This window comes from Balaenoptera acutorostrata, chromosome 1, assembly GCF_949987535.1.
Source record: "Balaenoptera acutorostrata chromosome 1, mBalAcu1.1, whole genome shotgun sequence".
NCBI classification, from domain to species: domain Eukaryota; kingdom Metazoa; phylum Chordata; class Mammalia; order Artiodactyla; family Balaenopteridae; genus Balaenoptera; species Balaenoptera acutorostrata.
In genome coordinates this window covers 45,756,667-45,776,885 of record NC_080064.1, presented here as the reverse complement: position 1 = coordinate 45,776,885, position 20,219 = coordinate 45,756,667, and positions in this window count along the sequence as shown.

The window sequence follows — 20,219 nt, the reverse complement described above, 5'->3', positions numbered from 1 at the left end:
GTGCGCCTGCTCTGTGCCAAGCCGGGCGCCAGGCACCCAGGAGTGAGCAGGCCTGGGTCCAACGCTGGAGGAGCACAGGATCCCACGGAGGAGGCACCTTACACTGGGAGGAGGGGTGGGACAGCAGAAAATGCTGGGCTGAGGGCACCAAGGAGGGGCCTTCGGGAGCCAGGACACAATCATGTTTTGGGCTCTGATGACCTGAAGATCAGTTCCCGGAACGGGATGCCTCAGGGATCCTGCCTGAGGGAGCCTCAGCCCTGGGCTCTGGCATCTTTGGCTGAGTTTCTCTCCAAGTGCGGCACAAGTGAGGTACTACGGGCACACTCAGGGCATCCTTGTTCTGAAGACTGATCCAGAGCAGCCACTCCTTCCCAGAGGCGGGGCATTTGGGCTGGCTCTGGAGGGCAGGAGAATTTCCAGTGGTACAGGTGGAGGAGAAGGCATTTCCGGCTGAGGGGCCTCATGAAGAAAGATGTGGGAATGCCCAGCAGGCCACGTGGCCAAAGCAATAGGACAATAGGAGGTGAGGAGGTGGGCAAGGACATGATCCTGGAGGGCATAGTGTGTCACACTTCATCCTAAGGGCAGTGGGTGTCATCAAGGCATGGTAAGCAAGGAAGTCACCTGGAGCTACAGTGACCTTTAATTACAACAGTCCAAGAAGAACATGCCAGGGCATGACCAAGTGGGCAGAGAAGAGAGGATGATCAAGGGCTATTTACTGGTGGAACACGTGTTGGGGGGGGGGGGGGTGGGAAGTAGGGAGAATGAGGACAACAGGGGCCCCGAAGCCTGAGAGAGGACAAGAGAGTTGAGCTGACTCACCCCTGAAGAACTAGAAAAGTTTCAGAAACTCATTCCAGCGTTCAAATACCAACATGTTCCTGACATCCTGAGCATCGGTTGTTGAAAACAAGGTCACTGGGGAGAGGCCAAGGAAGAAGGAGCCTATGTGTGCTCATGCTGAAACTGCTCAACTCACATTGGGATTTGAACCCACTGTCTTTTCATTGAGATCGCATACCTGGTCTCAGGACTTAACGAACCTCAGGTTCTTTATGTCTCTTGGCAGAAAGAATTCAGTGAGAGACAAAGTGATAGGTAACAGGTGGATTTATTTAGAGAGATACATATTCCATAGACAGAATGTGGTCCGTCTCAAAAGTTGAGAATGGCCCTGGGAGAAGCACTCCACAGACAGAGCGTGGGCCATCTCAGAAGGCGAGAGGCCCCAAAATATGGGGTGGTTAGTTTTTATGGGCTGGGTAATTTCATAGGCTAACGAATGAGAGGATTATTCCAACTATTTTGGGAAATGGGCAGAAATTTCCAGGAATTGGGCCACCACCCACTTTTTGACATTTTATGGTTAGCCTTGGAACTGTCATGGCGCCTGTGGGTGTGTCATTTAGCATTTGCTAATATATTACAATGAGTGTATAATGAGACTGAAGGTCCACTGGAAGTTGAATCTTCCACCATCTTGGACTTAACAGTTCTAACCAGTGTTTGTTGTATCCTCAAGGGCTATGTCATTCTATTATAGGTTGTGCCCTGCCCACTTCCCTGCTGTTTCAATATCAGTCAGCCTCGGTGGTTCAGGTGCAGGTGAGGCCCAGTTCCTGCCAGGGGCTGGTGGTGCTGCGGTTGGTCCCCGCAAGAGAGAGACAGGGAGACCTCAGTGGTCATCCATTCCTGGGCTTCTTCACTGGGCTGTGGCTTTCTCAGAAAAATGCCCAGAGGCACTGGCACCACGGGTTGCACATAATTCTGCCCTCCCCTCCCAACCAAGCCCATCTATGGGCCTGTTGCAGGAAGGGGACCCCTTCCAGGGCCTGAGAATGGGCCTCTTGTCTAACACTTGGAAATGAATTGTCTGAGGAGACATGTGTACTTGAAATAGGAGGGAAGGGGTTAGGGCACAACCTTTGAAAGAATGACATAGCCCAAGGACATGACATAAACTGATTAGAACCAAATGGGTCCAAGATGGAGGACCAGTCAACTTCCACTAGACCTTGAGCCTCAGTATACGCTCACTGTAACACATCAGCAAGCTAAATGACATACCCACAGGCACCATGACAGTTCCAAGGCTGACCATAAAGATCAAAAAGTGGGTGGTGGCCCAATTCCTGGAAATCCCTGCCCCTTCCCAAAATAGCTGGAATACTCTTCCCACTCATTAGCCTATGAAATTGCCCAGCCCTATAAAAACTGACAACCCCATACCCTGGTGCCTTTCTCACCTTCTGAGATGGCCCACACTCTGTCTGTGGAGTGTGTTTCTCTCTAAATAAATCCACTTCTTACCTATCACTTTGCCTCTCACTGGATTCTTTCTGCGGTGAGACATCAAGAACCTGAGCTTCATTAAGTCCTGAGACCAGGTGTGTGATCTCAGTTGGAATACTATGGGTTTTGACTGGGGTCAAGTCCTGGCAGTGTGGGTTCAAGTCCCAATCTGGGTTTTGGCTGGGTTTGAGTCCCGGCACATGGGTTCACATCCCAGTCTGAGGTGCATGGTTTCATACCGACAAAGCAAAAGACTTTATTGGGAAGGGGTGCCTGGGCAGATAGCAGGAGAATAAGGGAACCCAGGAGAACAGCTCTGCCACGTGGCTCACAGTCTCGGGTTTTATGGTAATGGGGTTAATTTCCGGGTTGTCTCTGGCCAGTCATCTTGCTTGGCCCATATTTGGTCTGATTCAGGGTCCTTACTGGTGGGACCTCTTGTTGTGAGACAACCCATGAGTAGTTATCACCGTGTCTGGCCAAAGCGGGCGGTTTCAGTCAATGGTTCCCTAACAGGTCCATGGGGTTAAGATGCTTCATTTTACAGGACGGAGAAACCAAACCTGAGACCAACTTTCCCGAGTCCATTCAGCGTGTCAGTAGCAGGGGGAAGACCAAAAGCCAGCTTTCTAGGTGCACACAGTTGGCACTTGCTGAGCACTTACTATGAGCCAGGCACTATGCTAAGTAGGAGCTTTACCTCTCATCCTCCAACAAGGCTCTGAGGGTGGTACTGTGTTTATATGAGGCTTAGAGGGGCCAGGCAGCTTGTTGAAGTGTGTATGACTGGTAGGGGCAGAGCCAGGGAAACTGAGAAGAACCCTGCAGGGCCTCCCAGGAAGGCGAGGGGGGAGCCTTTCCGTGCCCCACCCCCTCATTTCTTGCTTAGTCTCCTAGGCCTTCCCTGAGTTCCAAAGAATGGACTCAAGCAGTTACTAACTAGGGCTGTGCGGGAATATAGAAACAAAGGAAAAGCAGTTAAACAAGAAAAGTAATGATAATAGTTTAGTGAAAACAGAGTCCTAGTTCCTCCTCAAGGAATATACGTAACAATCTGATGCATATCTTTAAGTTGTTCTACAGGAACTGAGAGCCCCGCACTCAGGTGGAGGATGGCGACTACCTGCTGAGCACAAGCACGAGACCCCAGACTGTTCGGAACCAGAAAGTTGATGATTAAGATTCCTAAAACACCACACTGTTGCTTCACAACATATCAGTGAGAAGAAAGTCATGAATCCTGCAGCCTTCACCCCCAAATGTTGCATTTAAAAATGCTCCCTTGAAAGCCATTGGGGAGTTTGGGTCTTTGGAGCATGAGCTACCTGTTCTCCTTGCTTGGCTCTGAAATAAACCTTTCTCTGCTCCAAACTCTGTTTCCGTTTGTCTGGCCTCACTGTGCCTCAGGCACATGGACTTGGATTTGACAACACCAGGAGTCTGGGCACTTAGCCACGGCAGTTGGCTATTTCGTGCTATGTCTCAGGAGGTCTGGGAAGCTTCCAGTGGCAGTGATGCCTGAGCAGGGTGATGAAGGAGCCAGGGACAGGGCAGACCAGGCTGAAGAGCCACAGGGGCCAGTGCAAGAGGGGCACCTAAGGGCACGTGAAGTTGTCCCCCGTGGCTGGAGTATGAGGAAGAGTCTTGGATTCTGGGTGCTGGCAGAGGTATTCAGCAGGAGAAACACATTTGATTCTTCCTTCTGAGGAGAGGCTGCAAAGAAGGCTCTCCTCTGTACAGTAGGAATAAGGATGTCATGATCAGACTACTTTGCAGGCATCAGGGGGAAAAGTGATATCCAAAAGGTGAATGCCGCTGGGAAACAGTAAAGCTTCAAGCAGAAGAAAGGAGAGGGCCTTTAATGAATACGCCGACAGAAGAAAAATGCACAACTAAAAGTTGCAAGTTAAGTTTTATCCAGGGACCTTACTGAGGACTATAGCTCAGGAGACAGCCTCTCAGACAGCTCTAGGAACTGCTCTGAAGAGGTAAGGGAGGAACCAGGGTATATAGGAGGTTTTTGCTGAAAAAACAAAAACATGTTGTCTAACACCAAAAGATTACTGCTAATCACAAAGAGCAGACATCACAAATGAAAGATTTTGTCACTTTTCTATGTATGGAAAAATGAAAGGATCTGGGTTCATTGAAATTATTCTTTACGTATGCATCTTAATTATTTAGGCCTGTATTCAAAGCCCAGAATGCTTCCTGTTTTTCTCCATCCTGAATTCCCCTCAGGGTACACCATCGGTGGGAGGTTGCAGTGCCTAATGGCTTGATCTTCATAGAATTGGGATGGTGGGCAACATTCTTTGTTTACTGGACTGGCGGGCAACAGTCCCTGTCCACAAATATTACCAGGCAATATTTAGTGAGCATTTGGTACATGTCTTAGCTCTTGTATCCCATTTTCTCTTATCCTCACAACCATTCCAGGAACCCGGTTTGGTTATTTGTACCTCACAGGGGCTAAGAGAGATGAAGTTGCTTGGCTAAGATCACACAGTTTTTAAAGGGTGGAGTCAGGATCAAAGCTTGATAGGCTCAAACCCAGAGTCCACCATCCCCACTCCTTGATGGCTCACTCTTTCTTAGCCAGGACTCCCTAGAAGAGAAAGCTGGAGTCCAGGCCAGGGGGAGGCAGCCTGTAAACAGGAGGTGGCTGGTGCTGGCGGAAGAATGGTGTTTGTTCTTTTCTGCTTTATTGGTTCTTCCTTTCACAAAGAAGCAGGTGCTGTAGCAACCTCCCAAACAGCATTCCATAAGCTAGGTCCAGGAAGACACAGAGCCCGGGGCGGCCAGCCAGGCCGCTCCCTTGGTTCACATCAGCAGAGCAGGGGATTTAATGCCACAGCCTGCAGAGAGAACTTAGGTGTGGAGAGTCAACATTTGCCATCTCCCAGCCTCCCTGGCCCTGGCTCCAAGATCAGTACCTTAAGTACAACAGGTTCTTTGCTGTGCAAACACGCAGGTACAGATGAATGGAATTTAAAGTGACTCAGGCTTCACCGCAGGGTTTGGACTGGAAAACTGGTCTGGTTTAACCTTCTGCCATCACTGTTTCCCGGGACTCTCCATTCATCCTTAGACTAACGAAACCACAGACATCAGAGCTGGCGAGGAGCTCAGAGCCCAGCCAGACTTTTGATAGGAGGACATTGCTTCTCAGAGAGGCAGAGAGGGAAGGGACCAGCCCAAACTGGCACTGCCTGGTAGCTGTCACTGGGATTCTGAGGGCCACCCAGCAACTTCAGGTCAGGTAGAAGTGATTTCTTTGATTCCATTTTTTTAAAAAAACATTTATTGAGTTGTAATTTACATTAGTGAAATACACAGATCTTAAGTGTATATAGTTCAGTGAGTTTTTTTTTTTTAATTTTATTTATTTTATTTATTTATTTTTGGCTGCGTTGGGTCTTCGTTGCTGCGCACGGGCTTTCCCTAGTTGTGTCAACGGGCTTCTCATTGTGGTGGCTTCTCTTGTCGTGGAGCATGGGCTCTAGGCGCGCAGGCTTCAGTAGTTGTGGTGCGTGGGCTCAGTAGCTGTGGCTTGCGGGCCCTAGAGCGCAGGCTCAGTAGTTGTAGCGCCCGGGCTTAGTTGCTCTGCAGCATGTGGGATCCTCCCGGACCAGGGCTCGAACCCGTGTCATCTGCATTGGCAGGCGGATTCCTAACCGCTGCGCCACCAGGGAAGCCCAGTGAGTTTTTTTAAAACAGCTTCATTGAAGTATAACTGACAAACAATAAGCTACACATATTTAAAGTGTACACTTTCATAAGTTTTGACACATGTATTGATATATACCCATGAAACTATCACATAGTTTCATGTCCATAGTGAACATGTGCATCACCCTCAAGAGTTCTTGTGCACCTTGGTAATCCTTCACTCTCACCCGCCCTGATCCTCACTCCCATACTTAGACAACCACTGATTTTCTGTCAGTATAGATTAGTTTGCACTTTTCTAGAATGTTATATAAGTGAAATCATACAGCATATACTCTTTTTCTTTTTGGTCTCTCTGACTTCTTTCATTCAGAATAACTATTATGAGATTTATCCAAGGACTTCCCTGGCAGTCCAGTGGTTAAGACTCTGAGCTTCCACTGCAGGGGGCATGGGTTCGATCCCTGGTCGGGGAACTAAGATCCCACATGTTGAGAGGTGCAGGCAAAAAAAAAAACATATAAAGATTTATCCATGTCGTAGCATGCCCATAGTCATTCCTTTTCATTGCTGAGTAGTATTCCATCATGTGCGTGTACCATGATTTGTGAATTCCAGGCTGAAGAAATGCATTCTTCACTTATCCATTCATTTGTTAATAGACTTTAGGTTATTCCCAGTTTGGGCTATTACAAATGAAGCTGCTCTGAACATTTATACACAAGTCTTTACATGGTCATGTTAGGGGAACCACTGACTGAATTCGCCCACCCTGGCCAGGCACCACAGCAACCATTTGAGTTATCTTGCGACAGGAGGTCCTCGTAAGGAATGCGGAACTAACAAGCCACCACCAATCGGAAGAATCCGGGAAAGGTCAAAAGGAGAAAGGAGAAGCCAGTCCATATGTCCTACCAACCTCTCAGATCCTCCTCACTGGAATCCATCTTTGCTGAGCAATGTGTGCACCACCAGGAAGGTCCCTGAGTCGGAATGACTGGCCAGAGGCAACCCGGAAACTAATCCCATCACTATAAAACCCAAGACTGTGAGCCACATGGCAAAGCAGTCCTCTTGGTTTCCCTAACCCTCCTGCTCTCCACCTGGGTGCCCTTTCCCAATAAAGTCTCTTGCTTTGTCAGCATGTGTGTCTCCTCGGACAATTCATTTCTGAGTATTCAAGTCCACTCTCCTGCAACAGACATATGCTTTCATTTATCTTGGAAAGTAAATGGCTGGATATGGTAGGTGTATGTTTAACTTTTTATGAAACGACTTGTTTTCTAAAGTGGTTGTATCACTTTACATTCCCATCATTGGAGTAGAAGAGTTGAGTTGCTCTATATCCTTGCCAACACTTGGTATAATCAGTATTTTTAATTTTAGCTATTCTGTTAGGTGTGTGGTAGCATCTAATTGTGATTTTACTTTGCATTTCCCCAGTGACTAATGATGTTGGGCGTCTTTTCATGTGCTTATCTTCCTTGGTGAAAGGTTTGTTTAAATATTTTAAAATTTTATTATATTGCTTGTTTTTTCATTGTTGGGTTTTGAGAGCTCTTTGTATACTCTGAATACACACACCCTTTATCAGATTATGATTTGCAAATACTTCTTCCAGTCTATGGCTTGTCTTTTCATTCTTTGGACAGTGTCTTTCAAAAAGCAAAAGTTTTTTATTTTGACGAAGTCCCATTTATCAAATTTTTTCTTTTATGGATCATGCTTTTGGTGTTGTATTTAAGAAATAATTGCCTAACCCAAGGTCACAAAGATTTTATCTTATATATTCGTCTAGAACGTTTATAGTTTTGGTTTTTTTTTTTTCCCTTTCCAAGAAAAATTCCATTTTATCATGGAATGTTAAAAATGCTCCATTCTTTTGTTTAGATAAATTCCAATAGTGTTTTGCTGATTTCTCCACAGGGAGAAAAAAGAGACCATTTCTCTGAAAAGCCACTGGCAAAAATATATTCAAGTTCAATTTGGTTTCATCCTGAAGGTTTGAAGTCAAACAATTCTTTGTAAGGATTTATAAATAAGACATTCATTAATTAAACTTCAAAATATTACTTTGAAGTGAATGCTACTGAATTCATTTAACCAGTGGTGAAATTCTGGCGAAGAAATAGAGTAATTAGACTTGTTCAGTAAAGCATTTTTAAAGCCTAGAAAAAGAATCCAGAAGTTTCCAATGCCTCATCCTCCATGTTGAATTACTCTGTTTTGGAATCAGATACTCGGTGTGTAGTTGCAGTAAGGGTATTCTGCTGTGACCTAGATAGAACTCTAAGTATAACCTAAACAAACTGCTTAAAGTATCAGTATTTCCTATTTGGAATGGCTATCCAATACATATCACATCTGGAAGAAGAGGCTTCTGGGAAGTCCATGAGTGCTTTCAGTCTTTTCACAGAGTTGAACATCTGTCCTGACCTCTCTCCAGTTATGAGGCAACCTTGGTGTTTTAGGTTTTATAATTAGGTCTGTGATCAACTTTGAGTTCATTTTTTATATGGTGCAAGTAATGAATCAAAATTCTTTAAAAAAAAAAAAATTCTTTTTGTTTTTGTTTTCGCACATGGAATCCAATTGTTCCAGCACCATTTGTTGAAAAGACGATCCTTTATTGAATTGTTCTTGCATCTATGTTAAAAAAAACGGTAATTCATATATTTGTGGTCTATTTGTTCCATTGACTTATTTGTCAGTCTTGATGCCGGTATCACATTGTCTTGATTCCTGTTGCTTTACAATAACCCTTGAAATCAGGTAGTGTTAGTCCTCCTACCATTTCCCTCCCCCCACAAAGCTGTTTTGGCTATTCTAGCTCCTCTGCATTTCCATATGAATTTTAGAATCAGTTTGCCAATTCCTATAGAAAAGTTCTGCTGGAATGTTGATTGAGATTGCATTGAAACTACAGATCAAGTTTGGGGAGAACTGACATCTTAACATTGTTGAATCTTCTCACCTGTGATTACATCTCTCCCTTTATTAGTTCACCTTTAATTTTTCTCAGCAACGTTTTATAGTTTCCAGTGTACAGGTTTGTACATCCTTTGTCTGATTTATTCCTATTTCATATTTTTTGACAGCAAGTCATATTTTTAAATTTTAACTTCCCATTTTTCATTGCTAGTATATAAAAATACAGCTAAATTTTGTACATTCTAGTAGATTTTCTTTTTTGTAGATTTCATCAGATTTTCTATATATATAACCATATCATCTGTGAGCGAAGACAGTTTTCTTTCTTCTTTCCAATCTGGATGCCTTGCATTCAGTCTTTCACCATTAAGGATAAGTTAGCTGTAGGTTTTCATAGATGGCCTTTATCAAGTTGAGAAATTTTCCTTCTTTTCCTACTTTGCTGAAAGTTTCTATCAGGATTGATGTCAGATTTTGTCAAATGCTCTTTCTGTGTCAGCTGAGATGATCTATGTTTTATTTGTTTGTTAATGTGGTGAATTACATAAATTGATTTTTAAATGTTAAATTAATCCTGCTTTTGTGGGATAAACCCCACTTGGTTGCAATGTATTAAGCTTTTTATATATATTGTTGGATTCAATTTGCTAAAATTTTATTAAGAATTTTTGCAGGGTGGGAAGGGATAAATTAGAAGTTTGAGATTAACATATACATACTACTTATACATAAAGTAGATAATCAACAAGGATCTACTGTACAGCAGAGGGAACTATACTCAATATTTTATAATAACCTCTAAGGGAAAAGAATCTGAAAAAGATTCAGTTATATACATATATAACTATATATATGTGTGTGTGTATGTGTATGTGTATATATATATATATATATAACTGAATCACTGTGCTATATACCTGAAACAAACACAACACTGTAAATCAACTATACTTCAATAAAAAATAAATTTAAAAAAAAAGAATTTTTGCATCTGTGTTCATGAGGGATATTGGCCTGCATTTTTCTTTTCTTGTAATGTCTTTGTCAGAGTAACACTAGCCTCATAGAATAGATAGGGAGTGTTCCCTCCTCTCCAGTGTTCTGGAATATTTTGTGTAGCATTGGTATTATTTCTTTCTTAAATGTTTGGTAAAATTCATTAGTGGAGCCATATGGGCTTGGAAATTTCTTTGAGGGGAGGTTTTGAACTACAAATTCAACTTCTTTAATAGATACAGGAATATTCAGATTATCTATTTCTTTTTGAGTGAACTTTGGTAATGTCTTTCAAGGAATTTATCTATTTCTTCAAAGTTGTTGAATTTATTGGCATAAAGTTGGTTGTAATACTCCCTTATTATCCTTTTAATAGCTGTAGAATCTGTAGTAATACTGCCTCTCTCATTCTTGATACTGTAATTTGTGTCTCCACCCTTTTTTTCCTGATTGGTTTGGCTAGAGGTTTATCACTTTTACTGATGTCTTCTCTCTCTCTTTTTTTGTTGGTCTTGGTAGAAATATACCATTCTGTGTGCACTTGAGAAGAATGTGTATTCTGCTGCTGTGGGATTCTATAAATCAGGTTGGTGGTATCACCTACAAATTGGCACTTGCCATCTACCTCTACAAGGATCAAATTATGAGCCGCTGAAGCTGCTGACCTTCAACACCCCCTGAAAGGAGTTCAGGGTGGAGATCAGGAATGAGGCACTCTGTGCTCTGGGAAAAACCGGCAGAACAGGTCTTCAGATAGTTATTTTTAGGAGAGGATTTTATGAGCCCAATTCTTGCATCTCCTCATATCTAGAAAAGCACTAAAATCCTTCATGGTGACGTCTGCTCCTTGTGACTAGCAGTAACCTGTACGAGACTAGCAGAAACCTTCTGCAAAATAATATGTGCTTGGGCTTCCCTGGTGGTGCAGTGGTTGAGAATCTGCCTGCTAATGCAGGGGACACGGGTTCGAGCCCTGGTCTGGGAGGATCCCACATGCCGCGGAGCAGCTGGGCCCGTGGGCCACAACTGCTGAGCCTGCACGTCTGGAGCCTGTGCTCCGCAGCAAGAGAGGCCATGAGAGTGAGAGGCCTGCGCACCGCGATGAAGAGTGGCCCCCGCTTGCCACAACTGGAGAAGGCCGTCGCACAGAAACGAAGACCCAACACAACCAAAAAATAAATTAATTAATTTAAAAAAAAAAGAATAGCTCTTTAAAAATATATATATATATATATGTGCTTGATTGCATCCCCTTCTCCAAAATCACACATATACTGACCTTCACCCCCTACCTCTTTGAAGCAGTTTCTCAGAGCTATCTGGAACGCTGTCTCCTAGGCTGCAGTCCTCATTTTGCCCCAAATATCAATAAAACTTAACTCACAACTCTCAAGTTGTGCTTCTTTTTTCAGTCGACAGTGGATAGCGTTGTTCAAGTCTACTATAAACGATGATTTTCTATCTACTTGTTTTATCATTTTTTGAGAGAGGGGTAATGAAATAGCCAACCAGAATTGTGGATTTGTCTATTTTCCTTGCAGGTTTATTAGCTTTTGCTTCATGCATTTTGAAGTTCTGTTATTAGGTGCATACACATGTAGGATTGTTATATCCTCTTGATGAATTGACCTATTTATCACTATGAATTGATCTTCTTTATCTCTGGTATATTCTTTGCTCTGAAATCTATTTGTCTAATATTAATTTAGCCACACCAGTTTTGTTTTTAATTAATGTCAGTATGGTACATTTTCCCATTCTTTTACTTTTAGCCTATTTGTGTATTTATATTTAAATTAAATATAATTTAAATATATTTAAATATAATTTAAATATATTTAAATTAAATTTAAATATATTTAAATTAAATATTAATGTGTTTCATTTAGTCAGCATATAGTTGAGTCTTGCTTTTTTATTCAATCTCACAGTCTCCTCTGCCTTTTAATTGGGATATTTAGACCATTTACATTACATTTATTGTGACTATTGATATGGTTGAAATTATATTGCTATTTGTTTTCTATTTGCCCCATTTGGTTCTTTCCCCCCTTTTTCCTTTTTTTCTGATTTCTTTTGGATGAAATTCTTTTTATGATTCCATTTTATCTACTTTGTTGGTTTATAAACAAAAACTCTGTTTTGTTATGTTAGTGGTTCCTTTAGAGTATGTAGTATACATTTTTAATTTAGCACAGTCTACCTTTAAGTGATTTTACACCAATTCACTTTTAAGAACCTAATAGTATCAACAGTATAATCCCATTCTCCCTACCTGAACTCTGTGTGCAATTCTTTTTTTTTTTTAATTTTATTTATTATTTATTTATTTATTTATTTATTTATTTATTTTTGGCTGTGTTGGGTCTTCGTTTCTGTGCAAGGGCCTTCTCTAGTTACGGCAAGCGGGGGCCACTCTTCATCGCGGTGCGCGGGCCGCTCACTGTCGCGGCCTCTCTTTTGTGGAGCACGGGCTCCAGACGCACAGGCTCAGTAGTTGTGGCTCACGGGCCTAGTTGCTCCGCAGCATGTGGGATCTTCCCAGACCAGGGCTCGAACCCATGTCTCCTGCATTGGCAGGCAGATTCTCAACCACTGCGCCACCAGGGAAGCCCTCTGTGTGCAATTATTGTCATACATTTTATAATACATTGCTGTTATTCTCATTTAAATAGCCAATTGCCTTTAAAGAGATTTAAATAGTAAGAAAGAGCCATTATGTATTTAGCATGTAGTTATTTCCATGTGCTCCTTATTTGTGTGTGTGTGTAGATTCATATTTCCACCTCATATTATTTTCCTTCTGCTTGAAGGACTTCCTTCAACATTTCATGTACTTTAGGTCTGCTGGTGATAAATTCTTATAGTACTTTAAAAAGGTCGTTCCACTGTTTGCATTGTTTCCCATGAGAAACCTACTGTCATCTTTATTTTTGTTCTTCTGTATATGAGGCACTTTTTTTCCTCTGAGTGCTTCAAGATTTTATCATTACTTTTTTTTTTTAATATCAATTTTTTCTTTATTTTCTTTCTTTACTTTTAATTATTTACTGATTTTATTTATGGCTGTGTTAGGTCTTTGTTTCTGTGCGAGGGCTTTCTCTAGTTGTGGCAAGTGGGGACCACTCTTCATCGCGGTGCGCGGGCCCCTCACTATCGCGGCCTCTCTTGTTGCGGAGCACAGGCTCCAGACGCGCAGGCTCAGCAGTTGTGGCTCACGGGCCTAGTTGCTCCGCGGCATGTGGGATCTTCCCAGACCAGGGCTCGAACCCGTGTCCCCCGCACTGGCAGGCAGGCTCTCAACCACTGCGCCACCAGGGAAGCCCTATCATTACTTTTGAACAATTTGATTATGATATGGTGCTTGGTGTGGTTTTCTTCACGTTTCTTGTGCTTATGGCACATTGGGCTTCTTGGCTCTCCTTTCATCAAATCTGCAAAAATTTTTACCATTATTTCCTTAAATATTTTTTCTGTCCCCTTTTCTCTTTTTCTTCTTGATTTCCAATTACACACATATTGGCTGCTTGAAGCTGCTTTGCTCATCTTTTTGAAGTTATTTATCCCTATGTATATTTTGTTTTGGATAGTTTCTATTTTTATGTCATCAAATTCACTGATGTTTTCTTCTGCAATTTTAAACTGCCATTAACGCCGACAATGCGTTTTTCATCTTATACAATGTTATTTTCATCCCTAGGAGCTGGACTTGGGTTTTTTTCTGTATCCTCCATGTCTCTGCTTAACTCTTTCAATACATGGAACACAATTATGACTTTTAATGTCCCTCTCTGATGACTGTAATATCTGTGTCAGTTCTGGGTAAATTTAGATAGATTTTTCTCCTCACTATGGATTATAGTTTCTTTCTTCTTTTCATGCCTGGTAATTTTATTTTCATATACTGTAAAAGCTATATTGTAGTATAATTTATATACCATTCAATTCACTCCTTTAAAATGTACAATTGTCTTTAGTATATTTATAGAGTTGTGCAACCACCACTATGATCACCTTAAAAACATTTTCATCACCTGAAAAAGAAACCCCATACCCATTAGCAGTCAGTCCCCATTTCTCCCCAACCCCCCATCCCTAGGCAACCACTAATCTACTTTGTCTCTATAGATTTGCCTGTTTGGGGCATTCTGTATAAATGAAATCATACAATATGTGTTTTTTTCTGGCTGATTTCTTTCACTTAATTATTTTTGAGGTTCATCTATGTTGTAGTATGTATCAGTACTTTATTCCTTTTTATTGTTGAGTAATATTCCATTGTATGGATATATCACATTTTGTTTATCAGTTCCTCAGTTGGACGTTTGGGTTGTTGCTACTTTTGGGCTACTGTGAGTAATGCTGCTAAGAACATTCATGTATGATTTTGTATGGATGAACATTTTAATTTCTCTAGGAGTGGGACTGCTGGGTCATATAGTAACTATGTTTAACCTTCTGAGGAAGTGCCAGATGGTTTTCTACAGTGGCTGCATCATATTACATTCCCACCAGTAGAGTATATACAAGGGTTCCAATTTCTCCACATCCTCACCAACACTTGCTATTGTTTCTTTCTGATTATAACCATCCTAGTGGATGTGAAGTGGTATCTCATTGTGGATTGTGATTTTGATTTGCATTTCCCTGATAGCTAATGATGTTGAGCATCTTTTTATGTGCTTATTGGCCATCTGTATATCTTGTTTGGAGAAATGTCTACTCAGATATTTTGTCCATTTTTTTAGTAATTTAACTTTTTATTGCTGAGTTGTAAGAATTCTTTATATATTCTGGATACTAGATCCTTATCAAATACATGCTTTGCAAATATTTTCTCCCATTCTGTAGGTTGTCTTTTCACTGCTGCCCATTGAAGCATAAAAGATTTTAGCTTTGATGTAGTCTAACCTGTCTTCTTTATTTTTTACTTTTGGTCGATTGTGCTTTTGGTGTCATACCTAAGAAGACTTTGCCTAACCCAAGGTCATGAAGATTTATGCCTATATTTTCGTCCAAGAGTTTTACAGTTTTAGCCCTTACATTTAGGTCTATGATCCATTTTTAGTTAAATTTTTATATGGTATGAGGAAAGATCTAACTTTATTCTTTTGCTTGTGGCTATCCAGGTGCCTTGCATCATTTGTAGAAAAGACTATTCTTTCCCCATTGGATATTTTGGCACCCTTGTCAAAAATCAATTAACTGTAAATTGAGGATTTATTTCTAGACTATATATGGTAATTTTTTTTAATTAATTAATTTATTTGTGTATGGCTGTGTTGGGTCTTCATTGCTGTGCGCGGGCTTTATCTAGTTGCGGTGAACGGGGGCTACTCTTCGCTGCGGTGCGCGGGCTTCTCATTGTCGTGGCTTCTCTTGTTGCGGAGCACGGGCTCTAGGCGCGCAGGCTTCAGCAGTTGTGGCACGTGGGCTCAGTAGTTGTGGCTTGCGGGCTCTAGAGCTCAGGCTCAGTAGTTGTGGCACATGGGCTTAGTTGCTCCACAGCATGTGGGATCTTCCCGGGCCAGGGCTCGAACCTGTGTCCCTTGCTTTGGCAGGCAGATTCTTAACCACTGCACCACCAGAGAAGCCCGGTAATTTTTTATTAGATACTAGACATTGTGAATTTTAATTTGTTGGGTGTTAGATATTTTTCATTTCCTATAAATATTCTTGATACTGCTCTTGGATGTGGTTAAGTTACTTGTAACACTTGATCCTTTAAGGTCTTGCTTTTAAGACTTATTGGGCAGGACTAGAGCTGTTTAGCCTAGGCTAATTACTATTTATGACTAATTATTCTCCACTACCGAGTTAAGACTTCTCTGAATTCAATACCCACGGATAATGAGGCTTTCCAGTATTCCCAGCCCTGTGTGGCCATCAAGCACTGTTTTCTCTAACCCTTCTGGGCGGTTCTTCCCCTGGCCTGATGTAGTTTCCTTACATGCATGTGCTGATCAGTACTCTACTGAATACTGAGGGGCACTCTCTGCATATCTCCAGAGTTCTCTGTGTCTGCAGCTTTCTCCTCTCTACTACTCTGTCCTGTGAACTCTAGCTGCCTTGCTTTCCCTGAACTCTAAGTTCCAACTCCTCAATTCATGGATTCTGTTAGGCTCTGCCTGGACTCCCTGTCTTTGTGCTGCAGCCTGGGAACTCTCTCTAGGCAGTAAGCTGAAGCAGTCGTAGGGCTCACTTTGTTTCCTGTCTCTTGGGGATGACTGTCCTTTATTGCCTGATGTCCAGTGTTTTTAAACTGATGCTTCATATATTCTGCCTGGTTTTTCAGTTGTTCCAGGCAGAAAGGCAAAGCTGGTCCCATTACTGCATTGTGGCTGCTTTCTGAATCCTTTGAGCAAGGCAGAGGGAGACACTTTCCCAGAGTTTTTCGGCCCCACCAGGCCACGGGTCTATACCTCCAGATTTGTTCTACCTCCTTCATTGAGAAGACAGAGTCCAACCATCATTATTTCATTTTAAAGGTTGGGAGACTTAGGCAATGACTCAAGTGGTGTTAAGTGGTATCTCACTGCGGATTCTATTCTCTTCAGATGGGAATGTGGGAGTGAATGAGATTAAGGCCTGCAAAACTCCATTTAGCCTGCTCAACGCCGTGGGGAAATACTGAACCTGAGAGTCAATCTGAGATTACATCTTGACTTTCCCAGCAAGCCCCCAACACGTCTGAGAGTAGTTTCCCATCTGCAAAGTACACTGAAATTACAGAGCACTTTACTTGGAGGATCCTTGTTACCCTCATTCCACACCTTCATTCAGTTTCTCAAAGACAGTCCTAGGATCTGCCACATCAGATTTTGGGAGGGGTGGGGATGTGTTGCTTAATTAAAATGCATTATCTCAGTGGTTAATAATTGGCAGGCGGTGAGGGGGAAGCGCACATCTTCTCCCCTTTGAGACCGTCATGACGGCTATGGATCTACTTCACAGGGAGGGGGTAAACCCACATGATCCAAACACACAGCATTTTTGCATACAATTCCAGGTTCTTAACCTGACGTCTGTTCTTCCTGTGTGACTTCATTCCCACCCCCAGCTTCTTCCCAATCTTTCTCCCAGGCCCAAATTCTACGAGCTCCAAAACTGAACTCATCTGACCCGCGAACTTCTTCCTGCTCCAATGCTCCCATCTCAGTGGTTACTTACTTCAGGCTAGAAACCTTGAAGTCCTCTTTGACCCCTCCTCTCCTGTAAGTCAATGCCAAGTCCTTTCAGTTCCACACCAAGCTCCACAGCAGCAGAGTCTGTGTCCATTATGGATCCCCATCACCAAACAGAGTACCTGGCTCGGAACAGATGCTCAACAAGTATGTATTGAGTGAACGATCACATCTCACTGCTGCATCCCTACGCCTTGGCTTAGGTCTCCCTCGGCTTCTCACCGGACTTCCCCTCCTGGTCCGCTTCCACCTAGTAGCCAGAGGCATCTTTCTAAAACACAGACATCTGTCACCCTACTTTAATCCCTGCATGGCTCCCTATGATTTTCAGGATCAAGGCTTTCCCCTAAATGGTTCCTGCTCACTGCTCTGGCTTCATCACTCAACCCTCCCCAACTCCCATCGCTCCAGCCACCCAGAACTCCTAAGGGACTCACACGTGGAAATGCTGTCACTCTTTTCCACACTCTATAGAGCCCGAAATGCCTGGTCCCTCTCTTTGATTTGCTAACTCATATTCATCCTTCAAAACTCACTCAAGCATCATTCAGGAAGCATCTCCTGCCTCAAAGGTCTTGGTTATCCATTTGAGCGTTCTTTCACTGTGGTCCCAAAGCTCCCAAAGCACACCCAAATCACAGTAATGATCACATTAAACTGTACTTGGGAAATCACTAGTCTGCTCCCTACTTGAGGGCAGGGCCCCTGTCTTATTTGCTCTGACAAAATCCACAGTAGATACCCAATAACTGTTTGCCATATGAATGAAAGAATGAATATATTAGTAAGAGTTCTCCAGAGAAACAGAACCAGTAGGGTGTGTATGTGTATATGCGTATTCTCAAACAGAGAGAGAGAGAGAGAAAATTTTATTCTAGGGAGCTCAGTCTTTTCTCTTAGGCCTACAACTCATTGGATGAGGCTCATCCACATTATGGAGAGTGATCTCTTTTATTAAAAATCTACTGGTTTAAATGTTAATCATATCTATAAAGCACTTTCACAGTGACACCTGGACTGGCTTTGACCACACAACTGGGCATCACAGCCTAACCAACTTGACACATAAAATTAACCGCCATAATGAGTAAGTTTCTTCTCTCTGAGCCCTAGCTTCCCTATCTGTAACATGAAGAGCTGTGGTAATGTTTTAGGATTCTACAAAGAAATAAATAATTAGATAACATCTGAATTAGACTCTATAGTTTAAAGCACTTTCACTCACATTATATCATTTAATTCCTATAACAATCCTATCAAACAAGTAGGTTTATTACATTCTTTCACAGATGAGGAAATCAAGGCCCAGAGAAGGGAAGAGATTTGTTAGTAAGTGACAGAACACGGACTAGAGCCTGGGTTTTCTGACTCCTAGTCTAGAGCTGATCCTTCACAGCCCAAAGAACTATCTTTGAGAGTTGATAGAGAGAGGAAGTTGCCAGGAACAAGAGGCTGAAGCAGAAGCAGAGGGGAAATTTTTGCTACAGATACTGAGAGCAAGACCATAACAGCAGGATGTCAAAATCAGCCAGGTCAGGCCAATCTAAGAATTCCAGAATATAATTTCTCTTCTCCAATTGAGAGGATACAGGTATGGCCAGGGCTCAACACTGGTATATCAAGTACTAACTTGGGTTTTAGGATAAATTTCAAAAAATAAGGATGGCCAAAGACACATGGTTAAAGGTGGCCAGAAAAGCTGTCGCTGCTCTTTACTACCCAGAAGTCATACTGCATTTAATGTTGCCAGAATATTCTCTTATAAATCTATTGCAAAGCTAGGCCTTCATGTTATCCCCAAAGGTATGGAAAAACCTTCAGTGGAAGGACTAGAAACAGAGCAAGGCCTTCTGGTAAGATGTTCTATTTATTTTGACATGGTATTACTTACAGGACTCTAGAAGATCAAAGCTAAGTTTAACACTAAAAAGGCAGTGGGGAGAATCTCAAGACCAGAAAAAAAGCTGCAAGCTAACTCTGCAAGACTTGTCAAGAAGCTAAGTGTCCCAAGCACTTCCATTATTAGGAGAGCTAATTCCTTGCTCTTTCTTTAACACTCCTCATGCTTTCTCATTCTCATGTATTTTCCCTCTGTCTGGAGGCTTCAGGGGAGAATCCATTTCTCTGCCTTCTTCAACATCTAGAGGCCGCCTGTCTTCCTTGGTTTGTGACCCCTTCACTGTATCACTCCAACCTCCTGGATCCGTCGTTACATCTCCTGCTTTTTACCCTGATCTTCCTGCCTCCCTCTTAGAAGGACCCCTGTGATTACATTGCCTATCTGGATGACCCAGGATAATCTCCCCATCTCCAGATCTTTAATTTGATCACATCTGCAAAAAGTCGCCATTACCATGTAAAGTAACATATTTCCAGGGGTTACGACCTGGACATTTTGGGGGGGCCATTATACGCCTATCACAATGAGTAACAAGCATATGAGGGTTTGCTCTATTCTCTCTACTTTTAAATGTTTGAATAAAAATCTACAAAAGAAAATACTTCTTTGACCCCAAGACCCCAGTTACTACAAGAATTTGGAATTTATACTCCTTTACATAGTACAGATAGAAAAGAAACATGGCCTGAGGAATTTTTTCTGTGGTTCTTATTTCCACTTCCTCATCTCCCACTCTTTAATCCACTCCGGTTGGGTTTTTAACATTCACCTCTCCCCCAAACCTAATCAAAGCCACAAACAACCTCCAAATTGCCAAATCACCTGTCCTCATCCAATCTGAAGTATTTGACACAACTCACCACTCCCTTCTTATCAAAACATTTTCACTTCTAGGCTTATACTCTCCTGGTTTTACCTCTGTCTTCAACACCCATTCCTCTTTTGCATGATCTTAAGTGTGGGAAGGCCCCAGGCCCCGTATCTCTTTTCTATCTACACTCTCCCTAGGTGATCATATACAGTCATGGGCTCCAAATATCAACTCTATACTGTAGAACCCCAACTTTGTATCTTCAGTCCTGATCACTCCCCTGAGCTCCAGATTCATGTGTCCAACGGCCTATTTGTGCATCTCATTAGGCCTCTCAAACTTGTCTAAAACATAAGTCTTGATTTCCCCACCCACCCCAAACCTATTCCTCTCCTGCATTTTACCATCCATTCAGTTGCTCAGGCAA